Here is a 17,982-nt window from a genome sequence, read left to right as displayed (position 1 = left end):
AGTCTTTTTCACATGTGCTGTCACTTAGCCCTATTCCTCCCATTCTATATATGCTTTTTTTCATTTTTATTGCCCAGATGTAGTACTTTGCATTTCTCCCTGTTAAAAACCATTCTGTTAGTTGCTGCCCACTTCTCCAGTTTATTTAAATCTTTTTGAATCCTCTCTCCCTCTTCTCTAGTGTTAGCTATCCCTCCTAGCTTTGTGTCATCAGCAAATTTAATCAGTTTACCCTCAATTCCTTCATCTAAATCGTTGATAAAGATGTTGAACAATACAGGGCCCAGGACAGAGCCCTGTGGTACCCCACTTGAGACATTCTTCCAACTGGATGTGCAGCCATTTACGACCACTCTTTGGGTCCGATCACTAAGCCAGTTATGAATCCACCTAACAGTTGCCTTGTCCATTCCATACTTAGTCATTTTTTCAATAAGGATTGTATGAGATACTTTGTCAAATGCTTTGCTGAAGTCAAGATATACTATATCTACAGCATTTCCTTGATCCACCCAATCAGTGATACCGTCATAGAAGGAAATTAAGTTAGTCTGACATGACTTATTAGTTAGAAACCCATGCTGACTCTGTTTAATCACTTCATTCTTATCCAGGTATTGACATACATGTTGTTTAATAATTTGTTCAAAGATCTTTCCTGGTATAGAAGTCAGACTCACCGGCCTATAGTTCCCTGGGTCCACCTTCTTCCCCTTTTTGAAGATAGGAACAACATTTGCTCTTCTCCAGTCTTCTGGCACTTCTCCTGTTCTCCTGTTCTCCAAGAATTTTCAAAGATTATGGAGAGGGGTTCAAAAATTTCTTCTGCTATCTCCTTCAGTACTCTGGGGTGTAATTCATCTGGACCTGGAGACTTGAATTAATTTAGGTTAGCTAAGTGTTTCCTCACTATCTTTCTGTTTATAGATATCCTGGATTCTTCTATTCCCTTAATAGGACAGTGAATAACAGTTGATGTTGCATTTCCTTTCTGAGAGAAAACAGATGCAAAATAGGAATTTAAAAGTTCAGCCTTCTCAACATCCTGTCTTACCATTTCATCATTTTCATCCTGTAAAAATCCTATAGCATCTTTGACTTTTCTTTTACTTTTGACATATCCCCAAAATCCTTTATTATTGCTTTTGACATCTCTTGCAAGCCTCAGTTCATTTTCAGCTTTAGCTAATCTGATTTGTGCCCTGCAGGTTCTGCAGACAGCATTATATTCTTCTTTAGATATGCCTCCCTCTTTCCATTTTATAAACATTTTTTTCTTCCTTTTTAGCATGTGCTTAAGTTCTGTGTTCATCCATCCTGGTTTCCTTAAATGCTTCCTATTCTTCCCTCTTTTCGGAATTGTTAACAACTGTGCTTTGAGAATTTCATTTTTCAAGATTTCCCATCCTTCCTGGACATTTTTGTCTTTAAGGATATCCAGCCATTGGATCCCTCCAATTCTCTTTCTGAATCCCTTAAAATCTGCCTTTCTGAAATCTAACCTTGACGTCTGAGTCTTCACAGGTCTTCCACCTCTAGTAATCCAAAATAGCATGGTCGCTACCTCCTAGGGTCCCAGCCACTTTTACCTCCTCAACCATTTCCTCCCTGTTTATAAGGATTAGATCCAAGGTAGCAGTTCCCCTTGTTTTTTCCCTTACCTTTTGGAAGATAAAGTTGTCAGCAAGAGAGGATAAGAATTTCCTTGACCTGTTAGTTTTGCCTGAGAGAGATTCCCAACAAATGTCTGGATAGTTGAAATCTCCCATGACAACTATGTCATATTTTTTGGAGAACTTGGCCATCTGATGCATAAAGAGTTCATCCATATCTTCAGCTTGCACAGGCGGCCTGTAGTAAATGCCTACAATGGTGTCCTTTCCATTGTTCTGTCCTTGTATTCTTACCCAAACAGTTTCCACAGAACTCCCAGTCTCTGAAGCTTCAATCTCTGTGCAGATATACGCATTTCTAACATACAATGCGACACCCCCTCCTCGTTTATCAAGTCTGTTTCTTGCAAATAAGTTGTATCCTTCTAGTCTTGTATTCCAATCATGTGTATTGTCCCACCAAGTTTCAGTGATTCCAATGACATCATATTTCTTTTCCTGTGTTAGTAGTTCCAATTCTCCTTGTTTGTTGCCCATGCTTTGTGCATTAGTATAGAAACATTTTAGTTTGTGATTGGTTTCTCTTTCTCCAATATTTTTATTAATTAGATTCTTTCGTCTTTGTTCTTCCTTTCCACTTCTAATAGCAGAGTTCTCAATAGCATTTGTCAGGTGTATGGCTTTTTCTGGTCTTTTGCTTCCCTTCCCATGTTGTTCTAGTTTAAAGCTCTCCTTACAAGTGTAGCAAGGCGACTTCCAAATACATGCTTTCCAGTCTTCGTAAGGTGCACCCCATCTCTAGCAAGTAGTCCATCGTATAAGTAGTTCACTCCGTGATCCAGAAATCCAAATCGTTGCTGACGGCACCATCGACGTAGCCAGTTGTTCACCTGCAGAATCTTATTCCACCTCCTTGTTCCATGGCCATCCACTGGGAGGATGGAAGAGAAGACCACCTGCGCTCTCAGTTCTTTCACTTTCTTGCCTAAGTCTTCAAAGTCTCTGCAGATGATTTCCAGGTCGTTTCTTGCGGTGTCATTTGTCCCCACATGTAGTAGCAGGAATGGGTAGTCATCTGTAGGTCTGAAGAGTCCTGATATCCTGTCAGACACATCTTTAATTTTTGCACCTGGAAGACAGCACATTTCTCTTGTAGTTATATCCGGTCTGCAGATAGCGGCCTCTGTTCCTCTCAGCAGGGAATCCCCCATGACCACCACTCTCCGCTTCTTCACAACATTTTTCTTTCTCCATCCAGGAGGACTCTGAGGGCGTACAAGGTTGCTGTTTGTGGGCAAAGTCTTATCCTGATGTATTTCTTCATCGTTTTCCTGCGTGAGAGCCTGGTACTGGTTCCTGAGCAGTATGGGTGCTGACTGCCTCCTGATCCTCCTGCTTCTCTGGGTCACATGTCTCCATTCCTCTGTTTCTTCAGGTGCACTTCGAATTTCTTCTCTTTCTGTAACATGAAGAGATAATTCTGCTCTGTCCAAGAACTCTTCACCTTCCTTAATGATCTTCAACGTAGCTAACCTCTCTTCGAGATTTTGCAACTTTTCCTCCAACAGGGACACAAGCTTGCATTTGTGGCATGTGAAGTTTGGCTTTTCCACTGGCAAATCTGTGAACATGTAGCAAGAAATGCAGCTCACCAAATGGCTCCTGGCCTCTTCCATCTTGAGATTTCTTAAAAACGATGAAAGATGAGCGAAATATCGGCGCGCGGTTTTTCCAATTTCCTCTTTTCAGCTGCAACGGCCAAAACCCAGTGATCGTTGAGCTCGCGGAGACTCTTCACTTATCCCAGAAGGCACTGGGAATATGCAAATGATCTCCTCAAGACTCTTCCCCTGGTTTTTCAGACGCCGACGGATAGTACGGGTTGACACTGTTGTACCCTCGGACTGCAGGGCAGCTTGAACTTGTTTGGATGTTAGTCGAGGTTCTTTATCCAACATCCGCACAATCTTGCGTTGAAATCTCTTGTCAATTTTTCTTTTCCGTCCACATCTAGGGAGGTTAGCCACAGTGCCATGGGCTTTAAACTTCTTGATGACACTGCGCACGGTAGACACAGGAACATTCAGGTCTTTGGAGATGGACTTGTAGCCTTGAGATTGAGGACTTGAGGAAGCATGAACAGACAGTTCTTTGGTCTTCTTTCTTTTCTCCATGCACAAATTAGAGAAGCATCACATGATTTTTCGAACAGTGCCAATACTTTTGTCCACCCTCTTTTGGTGTGGAATTATATCCAATTTGGCTTTAGGACAATACTTTTTGTGTTTTTTCATTTAAGACATTAAATAAAGATAATAATACCAAAGAATTTGTGTTTGCAATCATTTTCAGGAAGAAACCGAGTATTATCTGACAGAATTGCAGGGGTGTCAATACTTTCGGCCACAAATTAATTATATATATATATATATATATATATATATATATATATATATATATATATATACATACACACACACACACACTATGACTTATCTACGCTAAGATAAAGCCTAGATCCTCAGGCTGCATTCACACCATGGGTGTAGCCAGGATCAAACCTGGGGGGGGGGGGCAGAACCTCATACTGTTCTGCAGAATTTCATACTGCACACCTCAGCTGCTGCAGAACCTCATACTGCACACCCCTACACTTGAAAATAGGGCCTGCACCTTAAGAAGATGTGGTGGTTAATGCAGTCTATTTATTCCAACTATCAATTGATGTTGATGTGTTACTGAAGACGAACAATGCCTGTCCTGGGCGTCCTTTTGGGCAGCTATGAGGTGTACCTGACTGGTGCTTTAAAAAAAAAAAAAAAAAAAAAGAAAAAAAGAGGAGTGAGTGTGTGCTACCCGGCTTTCATTGTTTTTGGTACAGATATGATATGGATAAATGGATAGATAGCAAAAGCAGATTAGAAATCTGCTCTATTGAAAACATTATCTATGAGCTCAAAAACCTTTCAGGTGATGCAGTTTTTTAAAAAGCTGATCTGCTTTTGCAAGTGAAAAACGTATCCTCAAAAAACGCTGTGTGTGAATGTAGCCTTAGATCAGGAATAGAACAGCCATTTATGGGACATTTCATAACTTTCCCAAATTCCTATGAAAAAATATTCAGCACATTCTGCATTGAACTACTGTACCCAATTTATTATATATTTTAGGAGTCGGTAGTTGGTCCATTTTATATCGACTCCACAGCCCTGATTGTTGGAATCAAGAGATCCTACAGTAACGACACATACTGTAGTCTTTGGTGAAAATTTACTGGGTAGAGACAGGAAAACATGAACTAACAACATGTGATAAATCACACTAATCTGCTGCATAAAGGGCACATTCAGAATTTGATTAATCAGCGGCGCTGCAGCCCCATAGTAATCAAACACGAGACAACGTGACAACTACGGAGCAAAATGTCAGTGATTTGACCCAAATTACCTTATGTGAATATTAAAGGGGCTGTTGAGAATTAGTCAAAACATGGGATCAGTGGGTTCAACAGAATTAGAAAGGGGAAACCATGGGTGGCCAGAGGGCTGCAATACCCTTCCCTTTAAAGCCTGATTCACACTTACGTTTGTTCCCAGTCAAAATCCGCCGTTTTGCAAAAAAAAACGTATCCGCCATTATTTTTGGTGGGTCCATTTTTTCCCCATTGACTTGCATTAGCGGCGGATTTTGACGGATGGTTATCCGTTGGATCCGTTTTTTGACGGATCCGCCAAAATTTTGGCGTCTGCTTACTTGAGTGGACGGATAATGAAACTTTTTTTTGTGTGCACGGATCCGCTTGTTTACACTGAGCATGCCTGGAAGAATTTCCTTGCCAGAAATTTAACCCCAAATCCCATTCTGGCAGCAGAAAAAAAATTCTCTCGCTCTCTCCTTTTCTAGGCTGCGGTTCCTTTAAATTTCCGACTTCAGCGGATACATCAAAACAACGGTCCGGTGGCATACGTTGGTGTCACAACAGAAACGGATCCATCTTTTGCATTTTTTCACGGATTGCAACTGACCAAAAAAAAAAAAAAAAAAAAAAAAAAAAAAAACGGAAGTGTGAAAGAGGCCTTATTGTACAAATGATTCAATGTTGGCCTTAAAATAAGATACATCTCTCCACTGAAGCAAATCAGCAGCCATGAAGTCTGAAGGTCAACGCTGCAGCTAGTTGGTGGCCACTGATTTACTGCAGTGGTCATATGATGCCCCCCCACCAAAAAGAAAAAAAGCCAGGAAATAAAAAAATAAAAAAAAAAAAAAAAAGCGGGTCGGGGTCCGGTACTTGAAAATCAAATCTGGTTTCGCATATTTTAAGGCCACTATTAAATAAACACAGCTGTGTGAGAGTGCCTCCCCTTCCTGATTTCCTATTTTTCTGAAACATTTTAGTGTGCAAATCCCCAAACAAATGAAAATATTAGACAAAGATAACACATAATGCAGTTTTTAAATGAAGGTCATTATTAAGGGAAAAAGAAATCCAAACCTACAGAGTCCTGTGTGAAAAAGTGTCCCCCTACCCTTAAAACAAAAACTGTTCAAAAGCTAGATATCATGCTGTGATTCAAATAAATTCTGGAACACACGTGAAACAAAGTACTGTATTTTTCAGACTGTAAGACGCACCTAGGTTTTAGAGGAGGAAATTAGGAGAGAAAAAAAATGAAGTAAAAAATGTGGTCAATTCTGTACTTATTATCGCGTATCCTGGTGTGCGTGGCCCACCTCATCCGTATCCTGGTGTGCGTGGCCCACCTCATCCGTATCCTGGTGTGCGTGGCCCACCTCATCCGTATCCTGGTGTGCGTGGCCCACCTCATCCGTATCCTGGCAGGAATGACCACCCTCATCCCTATCCTTGTATGCATGGCCCCACCCCTATCCTGGTATGCAGGGTCCCCCCATCTCGTCCTAGTATGCATGGCCCCATCCCTATTCTGGTATGCAGGCCCCCCCCCCCCCCATCTCATCCTAGTATGACTGGCCCCACCCCTATTCTGGTATGCAGGCCACCCCCCCCCCCCCCCATCTCATCCTAGTATGACTGACCCCACCCCTATTCTGGTATGCAGGCTGAGGCCACGGACACCTCGCCCCAGTACAGCAACACTACGCCTAGGAGAGCCAGGATATGTCCCGGCTGTCAAGAGACAGTGCTCACCTTCCTCCAGGACTAGGCCAGAGAATTCACGCGTCTCCTACAATGCCATCACGGGATCTCCAAGCCTCCATCCTCTGGAAACAGACTGATAAGTCTACCTGTTATCTGAACACTTGTTCTCTTCCTGAACATTAACCTCCCATACCTCCCCCTATTCTCTCCCTGCGTTGAGTATTCCCTGTATTAAATACCGTTTAACTCTTGATCTGCCTCGTGCTTGTCAATACATCCCACGCTCCTGTTGTAGCTTACACTGAAGCGCACTTGGGTTATGCAGCAGGACAATAATCCAAAACACACCAGCAAGTCCACCCCTGAATAGCTTAAGAAAAACAAAACTAAGACTTTGGAGTGGCCTAGTCAAAAATCCTGATCTTAATCTGATTGAAATGCTGTGGCATGACCTTAAGAAGGCGGTTCATGCTCGGTAACCCTACAATGTGGCTGAATTACAACAATTCTGCAAAGGTGAGGGGCCAAAATCCCTCCAGAGCGTTGTAAAAGACTCATTGCCAGTTATCGCAAATGCTTGACTGCAGTTGTTGCTGCTAAGGGCGGCCCAACCAGCTTGGGGGGGGGGGGGGGGGGCATCAGTTCTTCACACAGGGCCCTGTAGGTCTAGTTTGCTTTTCCCTTAATAATAAAGACCTTCATTTATAAACTGCATTTTGTGATTACTTGTGTTATCATTGTCTAACATTTACATTTGTTTGGCGGACGGAAACATTTAAGTGTGACAAACATGCACAAGAATAGGGAATCAGGAGGGGGGGGGGGGGCAAACACTTTCACGCAGCTGTATATATTTTAGTTGACACCCACCCCAACTGCAGTGGATTACAGTGAGGAGGCCACTGATGTTAAGTTTTTATGGGTACCCAGCGAAAAAAAAAAAAGAAAGAAAAAGGCACCCAAAAAAATATTTGCAACTATGAATATAGTTTATGAAATTCTGCAGCTTTTAATAGTGGATTTCTTTAACAGGATTTTTGTTTCCCAGTTTAGGTGGATTTTACCTGCATGCAGTTTGGGAAAAAAAATACCGTAAATGGATTTTATAAAAAGCAATATTCCAGCCGCGACATGAGACGTCACGTGAAGCTGCAGCAGGTGAAATGGGGAGATCAGACGCAGTATCTCCTTCTGCAGCATTATGACAATGTGGAAGTCGCTCTGCCCAAAATAGTTTCCGCCTCGGCTGGCAATCATAGGTTTATGTTCACGTCTGCTGCCCTTAGGGGGTAAAATGATGCAGAGAAGAACAGATGGCGCCGGCTTGTAAGCGAGTTGCACCTCTACAGCCTGCGAGTACATCATGGCGGGGTTCTCACCATGTGCAGTGTGCTGCGGCGGCGCCTTCTCTTCATCCAGGGTACGTCCTGTGCGATCAGCTTATAAGGGAAAAAAAAAAAAAAAAAAAAAACACGCAGCGGCCTCAAACAATGCTAAATCATTTCGGACACGTGCAAGGATCCTGCGAGCAGACACATCGCCTGTCAGTCTCATCAGCCGCAGATGCGGCATACCAAATGTGATTCTGTGTTTATCCGCGCACAGAGCATGATGGTTAATTATCCGCTGCACTACAGGTATCCGGGAGCTGCATTACATTACACTCGGCCTCTCCCGGGAGGGCAGCACAATTGCACCAGACGTTCCTTTGAAGGGCTGCAGATTTGCAAGTGTCCTTCAGAGCACAAAGAACTTGACGATTGCAATGTAGTTTATTGAAAGCACATTAGGAAGAGAGAAAAAAAAGAATGCAGTCTTTCGAGGGAGGAAAAGGATAAAGCCTACAATGGCGAGAGGTGCAAACGCAGCAGAACAAAAGAGAGGGGCAGCAGTAATTGTCAGACTCTGCAGCACAAAGTGGTGCCAGCAGGCTGCTGATGGACGGCCGTGCACGATATTTCCCCATAGCATGCACCGTGCAGCCTCAGGATCGCTCCTTCCTGCCTCCAAAGCTGCTCCAGGTCCATCCCGACCGCTGCACATTACTTATTAATAATGCAAGCGCTTAACACCGATATCCTCCACTCGGAAGTCAAACGCTTCCTTTCTCCCGAGTCATCTAGAGCCTGAAGATTCACAAACATAAGCATTTCTTTCATGTGCCTAATAAAGGAAAATGAAGCCTTAAAAAAAGGGGACACTACACCTGCAGTCAGCCCCCTTCTGAATGCCATCTATTGTTCCCTGTTATCTGCCAAAGCGAAGCCAGCTGCAGTCTTGGGATGGGTAAGGGGGACTGAAATAAAACCCCTGATATCATTCACAGCATTTCACACTCCGTGATTAGCACCATGACCTGGTTCCAGATGGGGAATATGTGCCGACCGAGGACCCACAGGGGCCGTCACTTCCTTCCCACAGAAGACTGAATGGAATAAGAAGCTGGGCTTAAAAAAAAATGAATATTAAGGGCATCATTTAGGAGATCTCTCTATGCCATCAAGGGCATAATTGCTAGGTAAAGGGTTTATTATGCAATTGCGCCGCCATCACGTGTGCAAAAACTACTTACAGGATAAACTAGCGTTAAAGGGGTTTTCGGTGCATAAGCTAAGCCAGCCCCCCGTCTTCTGTCTATTTGTCAGCCATACAAACAGAACGGGGGTGGCTTAGCTATTGAAATAAGCAATGAGCCAGCCCCCTCCACACAGTTCAGATGACGTGCCAACACGGGCAACTTGAGTCGAGGACGAGCAGAAAGCGGAGCTGCTGATCAGAAAAAAAAAAGCCGCCATGTAATACTACATATCACCTGCAGAGCATTAGGCCTCTGGTCGTATGTTCCCCTGCAAACGCCACAAAAACACTACAGATATGGGGGAAAAAAAAATAACTCCAGGTCTATGCAATAAAGAGGAGGTCTGCGGAACCAACGCCGCAATAAAAAAAGAGGAGGTCTGCGGAACCGACGTCACCAGGAGAAACAAGGATCCAAATAGGTGTAATTGTGTCTGTCCAGAAAAGGGTAGTAACGGTCTGATCAAAGCGGCTGATAAACACCACATCAGTGCCCTTCACATGGGGTGTGATAATGTGACCCTACACCAGCGCCCATCAGTAACCTTCTCCCTCGTATAGAGCCCCGCACCTCGCCGCGCGCCCCCTCGTATAGAGCCCTTCACCTGGCCCCGCAGCGCGCCCCCTCGTATAGAGCCCCGCAGCGCGCCCCCTCGTATAGAGCCCTTCACCTGGCCCCGCAGCGTGCCCCCTCGTATAGAGCCCCGCAGCGCGCCGCGCGCCCCCTCGTATAGAGCCCTTCACCTGGCCCCGCAGCGTGCCCCCTCGTATAGAGCCCCGCAGCGCGCCCCCTCGTACAGAGCCCTTCACCTGGCCCCGCAGCGTGCCCCCTCGTACAGAGCCCCACAACTGGCCCCGCAGCGTGCCCCCTCGTACAGAGCCCCACAACTGGCCGCGTGCCCCCTCGTACAGAGCCCCACACCTGGCCGCGTGCCCCCTCGTACAGAGCCCCACACCTGGCCGCGTGCCCCCTCGTACAGAGCCCCACACCTGGCCGCGTGCCCCCTCGTACAGAGCCCCACACCTGGCCGCGTGCCCCCTCGTACAGAGCCCCACACCTGGCCGCGTGCCCCCTCGTACAGAGCCCCACACCTGGCCGCGTGCCCCCTCGTACAGAGCCCCACACCTGGCCGTGTGCCCCCTCGTACAGAGCCCCACACCTGGCCGTGTGCCCCCTCGTACAGAGCCCCACACCTGGCCGTGTGCCCCCTCGTACAGAGCCCCACACCTGGCCGTGTGCCCCCTCGTACAGAGCCCCACACCTGGCCGTGTGCCCCCTCGTACAGAGCCCCACACCTGGCCGTGTGCCCCCTCGTACAGAGCCCCACACCTGGCCGTGTGCCCCCTCGTACAGAGCCCCACACCTGGCCGTGTGCCCCCTCGTACAGAGCCCCACACCTGGCCGTGTGCCCCCTCGTATAGAGCCCCACACCTGGCCGTGTGCCCCCTCGTATAGAGCCCCACACCTGGCCGCGTGCCCCCTCGTACAGAGCCCCACACCTGGCCGCGTGCCCCCTCGTACAGAGCCCCACACCTGGCCGCGTGCCCCCTCGTACAGAGCCCCACACCTGGCCGCTCGCCCCCTCGTACAGAGCCCCACACCTGGCCGTGTGCCCCCTCGTACAGAGCCCCACACCTGGCCGTGTGCCCCCTCGTACAGAGCCCCACACCTGGCCGTGTGCCCCCTCGTACAGAGCCCCACACCTGGCCGTGTGCCCCCTCGTATAGAGCCCCACACCTGGCCGTGTGCCCCCTCGTATAGAGCCCCACACCTGGCCGTGTGCCCCCTCGTATAGAGCCCCACACCTGGCCGTGTGCCCCCTGTATCTCGCCGTGTCCCCCACCTCATATATACCCCACACCCGGCCATGCCTCCTCCGTATAACCCCGGTGCCTCAATGTGCCCCCCTAAACATCCTTCACATCTTGCCGGATCCCCCGTACGACCCCCACACACATTCCACCTCCACAGCCGCCGACATTCCCGAGCAGTCACACGGCACACAGCCCCCCGTGACTCCGGCGCCCCTCCCCCGTGCTGGTATCACCAGGCCCCCGGCCCACAGACACTGACCGGTGCGCGGCCCTCGTCCTTCGTGTCCCGGTTCTTCCCTCCGTGTCCCGGTTGCTCTGATGTCGGCTCCGTCCTTTCTCTGTGAGGGATGAAGGAGGAGGAGACGAGCGGGAGGCGGGAAGCTGCGGCCTGTCACCGTGACATCACCTCCGGGTGGGGGAGGAGACCCCGGGGCCATGGAGACCCCCAGATACCGGGGTGACCCCCACAATACCGACCCCAATGCACTGATTATCTGAGGGGAGACCCCGACACACAGGACACATGAGGGGGAGACCCCAAAATACAGGACACAAGAGGGGGAGACCCCAATATACAGGACACCTGGGGGGGAGACCCCAATATACAGGACACCTGAGGGGGAGACCCCAAAATACAGGACACCTGAGGGGGAGACCCCAATATACAGGACACCTGGGGGGGAGACCCCAATATACAGGACACCTGAGGGGGAGACCCCAATATACAGGACACCTGGGGGGGAGACCCCAATATACAGGACACCTGAGGGGGAGACCCCAAAATACAGGACACCTGAGGGGGAGACCCCAATATACAGGACACCTGGGGGGGAGACCCCAATATACAGGACACCTGAGGGGGAGACCCCAATATACAGGACACCTGAGGGGGAGACCCCAATATACAGGACACCTGGGGGGGAGACCCCAATATACAGGACACCTGAGGGGGAGACCCCAAAATACAGGACACCTGAGGTGGAGACCCCAATATACAGGACACCTGGGGGGGAGACCCCAATATACAGGACACCTGGGGGGGAGACCCCAATATACAGGACACCTGAGGGGGAGACCCCAAAATACAGGACACCTGAGGGGGAGACCCCAATATACAGGACACCTGAGGGGGAGACCCCAATATACAGGACACCTGGGGGGGAGACCCCAATATACAGGACACCTGAGGGGGAGACCCCAAAATACAGGACACCTGAGGTGGAGACCCCAATATACAGGACACCTGGGGGGGAGACCCCAATATACAGGACACCTGGGGGGGAGACCCCAATATACAGGACACCTGGGGGGGAGACCCCAATATACAGGACACCTGAGGGGGAGACCCCAATATACAGGACACCTGGGGGGGAGACCCCAATATACAGGACACCTGGGGGGGAGACCCCAATATACAGGACACCTGGGGGGGAGACCCCAATATACAGGACACCTGAGGGGGAGACCCCAAAATACAGGACACCTGAGGGGGAGACCCCAATATACAGGACACCTGAGGGGGAGACCCCAATATACAGGACACCTGGGGGGGAGACCCCAATATACAGGACACCTGAGGGGGAGACCCCAAAATACAGGACACCTGAGGGGGAGACCCCAATATACAGGACACCTGGGGGGGAGACCCCAATATACAGGACACCTGAGGGGGAGACCCCAAAATACAGGACACCTGAGGGGGAGACCCCAATATACAGGACACCTGAGGGGGAACCCCAATATACAGGACACCTGGGGGGAGACCCCAAAATACAGGACACCTGAGGGGGAACCCCAATATACAGGACATCTGGGGGGAGACCCCAAAATACAGACCACCTGAGGGGGAGACCCCAATATACAGACGACCTGAGGGGGAACCCCAATATACAGGACACCTGGGGGGAGACCCCAAAAAACAGGACACCTGAGGGGGAACCCCAATATACAGGACACCTGGGGGGAGACCCCAAAATACAGACCACCTGAGGGGGAGACCCCAATATACAGGACACCTGAGGGGGAGACCCCAATATACAGGACACCTGAGGGGGAGACCCCAATATACAGGACACCTGAGGGGGAGACCCCAATATACAGGACACCTGGGGGGGAGACCCCAATATACAGGACACCTGGGGGGAGACCCCAAAAAACAGGACACCTGAGGGGGAACCCCAATATACAGGACACCTGGGGGGAGACCCCAAAATACAGACCACCTGAGGGGGAGACCCCAATATACAGGACACCTGAGGGGGAGACCCCAAAATACAGGACACCTGAGGGGGAGACCCCAATATACAGGACACCTGAGGGGGAGACCCCAATATACAGGACACCTGGGGGGGAGACCCCAATATACAGGACACCTGGGGGGGAGACCCCAATATACAGGACACCTGAGGGGGAGACCCCAATATACAGGACACCTGAGGGGGAGACCCCAATATACAGGACACAAGAGGGGGAGACCCCAATATACAGGACACCTGGGGGGGAGACCCCAATATACAGGACACCTGAGGGGGAGACCCCAAAATACAGGACACCTGAGGGGGAGACCCCAATATACAGGACACCTGAGGGGGAGACCCCAATATACAGGACACCTGGGGGGGAGACCCCAATATACAGGACACCTGAGGGGGAGACCCCAAAATACAGGACACCTGAGGGGGAGACCCCAATATACAGGACACCTGGGGGGGAGACCCCAATATACAGGACACCTGAGGGGGAGACCCCAAAATACAGGACACCTGAGGGGGAGACCCCAATATACAGGACACCTGAGGGGGAACCCCAATATACAGGACACCTGGGGGGAGACCCCAAAATACAGGACACCTGAGGGGGAACCCCAATATACAGGACATCTGGGGGGAGACCCCAAAATACAGACCACCTGAGGGGGAGACCCCAATATACAGACGACCTGAGGGGGAACCCCAATATACAGGACACCTGGGGGGAGACCCCAAAAAACAGGACACCTGAGGGGGAACCCCAATATACAGGACACCTGGGGGGAGACCCCAAAATACAGACCACCTGAGGGGGAGACCCCAATATACAGGACACCTGAGGGGGAGACCCCAATATACAGGACACCTGAGGGGGAACCCCGTTATACAGGACACCTGAGGGGGAGACCCCAAAATACAGGACACCTGGGGGGGAGACCCCAATATACAGGACACCTGAGGGGGAGACCCCAAAATACAGGACACCTGAGGGGGAGACCCCGTTATACAGGACACCTGAGGGGGAGACCCCAAAATACAGGACACCTGGGGGGGAGACCCCAATATACAGGACACCTGAGGGGGAGACCCCAATATACAGGACACCTGAGGGGGAGACCCCAAAATACAGGACACCTGGGGGGGAGACCCCAATATACAGGACACCTGGGGGGAGACCCCAAAATACAGGACACCTGAGGGGGAGACCCCAATATACAGGACACCTGAGGGGGAACCCCGTTATACAGGACACCTGAGGGGGAGACCCCAAAATACAGGACACCTGGGGGGGAGACCCCAATATACAGGACACCTGAGGGGGAGACCCCAATATACAGGACACCTGAGGGGGAACCCCAATATACAGGACACCTGAGGGGGAGACCCCAAAATACAGACCACCTGAGGGGGAGACCCCAATATACAGACCACCTGAGGGGGAGACCCCAATATACAGGACACCTGGGGGGAGACCCCAAAATACAGGACACCTGAGGGGGAACCCCAATATACAGGACACCTGGGGGGAGACCCCAAAATACAGACCACCTGAGGGGGAGACCCCAATATACAGGACACCTGAGGGGGAACCCCGTTATACAGGACACCTGAGGGGAGACCCCAAAATACAGGACACCTGGGAGGGAGACCCCAATATACAGGACACCTGAGGGGGAGACCCCAAAATACAGGACACCTGAGGGGGAACCCCAATATACAGGACACCTGGGGGGAGACCCCAAAATACAGGACACCTCAGGGGGAACCCCAATATACAGGGCACCTGGGGGGAGACCCCAAAATACAGGGCACCTGAGGGGGAACCCCAATATACAGGACACCTGGGGGGAGACCCCAATATACAGGTCACCTGAGGGGGACACCCTGATATACAGATCACTTGAGGGGGAGACCCCAATATAACTGGTATAGCAGAGCTGGAACAGCCATGACTGATGTAACAGTGGTGGAGCAATGCTGACTGTAATAGCAGAGTTGTAGCAGCAGTGGCTGATGTAGCTGTACTGGAACCACAAAGACCTGAATAGCAGAGTTGTGTTTGCAGTGGTATTTCAGCGTAGCTGCAGGAACATCAACTACCTGAATACTCTGGAGGCCTCCTGCCGCCTGAGCAAGGTTTTAATGATCTGGGTGAAGCTAAATATGAAAACAAGTGCTGATCTTACATATACCTGAAACAAGGTGGCTTTTCGGGATGCTCGTCTCTCATAGAATGTTAGAGTTGGAAAGAACCTCCAGGGTCATCATGTCTAACCCCCAGCTCAATGCAGGAATCACTAAACCATCCAGCCTCTGTGTGAAGACTTCCATTGAAGGAGAACTCACCACTTCTCGTGGCAGCCTGTTCCACTCATTGATCACCCTCACTGTCAAAAAGTTTTTTCTAATATCTAATCTGTGTCTCCTCCCATTCAGTTTCATCCCATTGCTTCTAGTCTTTCCTTGTGCAAATGAGAATAAAGTTGATCCTTCTACAATGTGACAGCCCTTCAGATATTAGTAGACCGCTATTAAGTCTCCTCTCAGTCTTCTTTTTTGCAAGCTAATCATTCCCAGATCCTTTAACCGTTCCTCGTAGGACATACTTTGCAGTCTGCTAACCATCCTGGTCGCTCTTCTCTGAACTTGTTCCAGGTTTTCAATGTCTTTTGTAAAATGTGTTGCCCAGAACTGGACACAGTATTCCAGATGAGTTCTGATCAAAGAGGGGTAGAGGGCAATAATGACTTCACGTGATCTAGACTGTATGCTTCTCTTGATACATCCTGTAACTGTGTTTGCCTTTTTTGCTGCTGCATCTCACTGTTAACTCGTGTGGTCTGTGATCTATTAGTATACCCAAGTGTTTTTCACACGTGCTGTTGCTTAGTTCTATTCCTCCCATTCTGTAGATGTAATTTTTGTTTTTCTTGCCCAGATGTAGATTCTTGCATTTCTCCCTGTTAAATACCATTCTATTAGTCATTACCCATTGTTCAAGCTTATCTAGATTCTTCTGAATTCTTTGTCTTCTCTAGTGCTAGCTATCCCTCCTAGCTTTGCATCATCTGCAAATTTGATTATTTCACCTTCAGTTTCCTTATCTAGATCATTTATGAAAATGTTGAACAACACCGGAGCAAGGACAGAGCCTTATGATACCCCACTGGAAATATTCTTCCAATTGGATGTGAAACCATATTATCACTCTTTGAGTACGATCACTGAGCCAGTTATTAATCCACCTAACAGTAGCCTTGTCAATTCCGTACTTGGTCATTTTTTCAATAAGGATAGTATGAGATACTTTATCAAATGCTTTGCTGAAGTCAAGTTATACTATATCTACCGCATTTCCCTGATCCACCTGTTAGGCGTCGGGTTCCTGCAGCAGCACAGCAGGAATCCAGAACCTTGCATTCAGCGGTCTCCCATTCTCCATCAACTGCAGAGGAGCTTGCACAGCAGACTTGTGGTTCCCGACGCTCTGCTCAGACCAGCTCTGTGGGTCTGGCTGTTGCTGCCACCTCTGGGCCAGCATTAGCAATGCAGGGTGCTCAGCAGCAAGCCACTCCAGAGGCTAAGTCCTTCCGTCGCTCCACTGAGCATGCTCACAAGACGATCCCCCATTGGAGATCGGGAGTCACATGCACAGGTCCTTCTCCTGATCTGATTGGTCCATCTCAGGGATCTGGAAGCTTCCAGAAGGTCCTGGCTATAAAAGGTTTGCATGGCCGCTTGGCCATGCGCTAGTATAGACTCTAGTTGCTACCTGTGTGAATGATGACGGATGCATGGACTTGCAAATGACTCATTAAGATTCCTCTCCCTCTGATATTATGTTTGTGGATAGGGAACTAGTGTTAGAGTCAGCGCCAGTCAGTGGCAAGCTACAGGCCACAGTGCATAGCATCCACGGTACTAGCGTCCGACAGTGTGCCTGCTACCGGGCATTGTCGTACAGCGACAGTGTCTGTCGCCGCGCTGCAGTCAGCAGTACTTATTGGCGTCCGCGGTTGCGACGCCGCACGTACGGTAGGTCTATAAGGACGCTGACCCTGTGTCTTGGGCCCGAGTCCTGTGACCATATACCTTGCGTGCATTCCACTGAGACCTGTGAGTTCAACAGGCTCGGCATTTGTGTTTAACGCTTCGGCGCCTCTGTGAAGTAACAGAGTCCGCCCAGTGCTCACCGGGTGAGGTTCGACCCACGTGCGTTATACCACCATATTGAGCGTCTGCCGTTACGTAGCAGCAGCATAACACCTCTGCACGGTGGACCCCGGGTGGCGAACGCACTTACTATTATTTATTATTTAGTGCGTTCCGCCGTCCCTAACACCACCAAGTCAGTGATTCCATCATAGAAGGAAATTAGATTAGTCTGGCATGACTTGTTTGCTACACACCCATCCTGGTTCTGGTTAGTTACCTTTCTTCCAGTCCCATCTGTTAATGACTAGCAGAAACCCGCTTACACGATGTGACGTTAAAAAATGATTATTTTAGACCAATAAGACAGATTTAGTTAACAAGGACAGGGAAAATTGTGGATAATTGTGCAATTACGGGGTTATTTTTACTGGACAGTAATTGGGATCGTATG

At 49.2% G+C, this 17,982-nt stretch overlaps 1 protein-coding gene across 1 annotated transcript in view; it reads right to left on the bottom strand.

The window, feature by feature from the left end:
* The window catches only part of FAM168A (family with sequence similarity 168 member A), a 91,421-nt gene extending 79,882 nt beyond the window's left edge, over positions 1–11,539 (bottom strand). The window contains exon 1 of the mRNA XM_073548573.1: positions 11,387–11,539. The gene's annotated coding sequence lies outside the window, so the exon portion shown is untranslated. The remainder of the gene's footprint in view (positions 1–11,386) is intronic.
* Positions 11,540–17,982: the final 6,443 nt, after the last annotated feature.

This window comes from Dendrobates tinctorius, unplaced genomic scaffold, assembly GCF_039654945.1.
Source record: "Dendrobates tinctorius isolate UK_male_01 unplaced genomic scaffold, ASM3965494v1 ptg000157l, whole genome shotgun sequence".
Taxonomy (NCBI): Eukaryota; Metazoa; Chordata; class Amphibia; order Anura; family Dendrobatidae; genus Dendrobates; species Dendrobates tinctorius.
The sequence above is the reverse complement of the archived record's forward strand: the minus strand, read 5'-3'. Positions and strand labels throughout refer to the sequence as shown.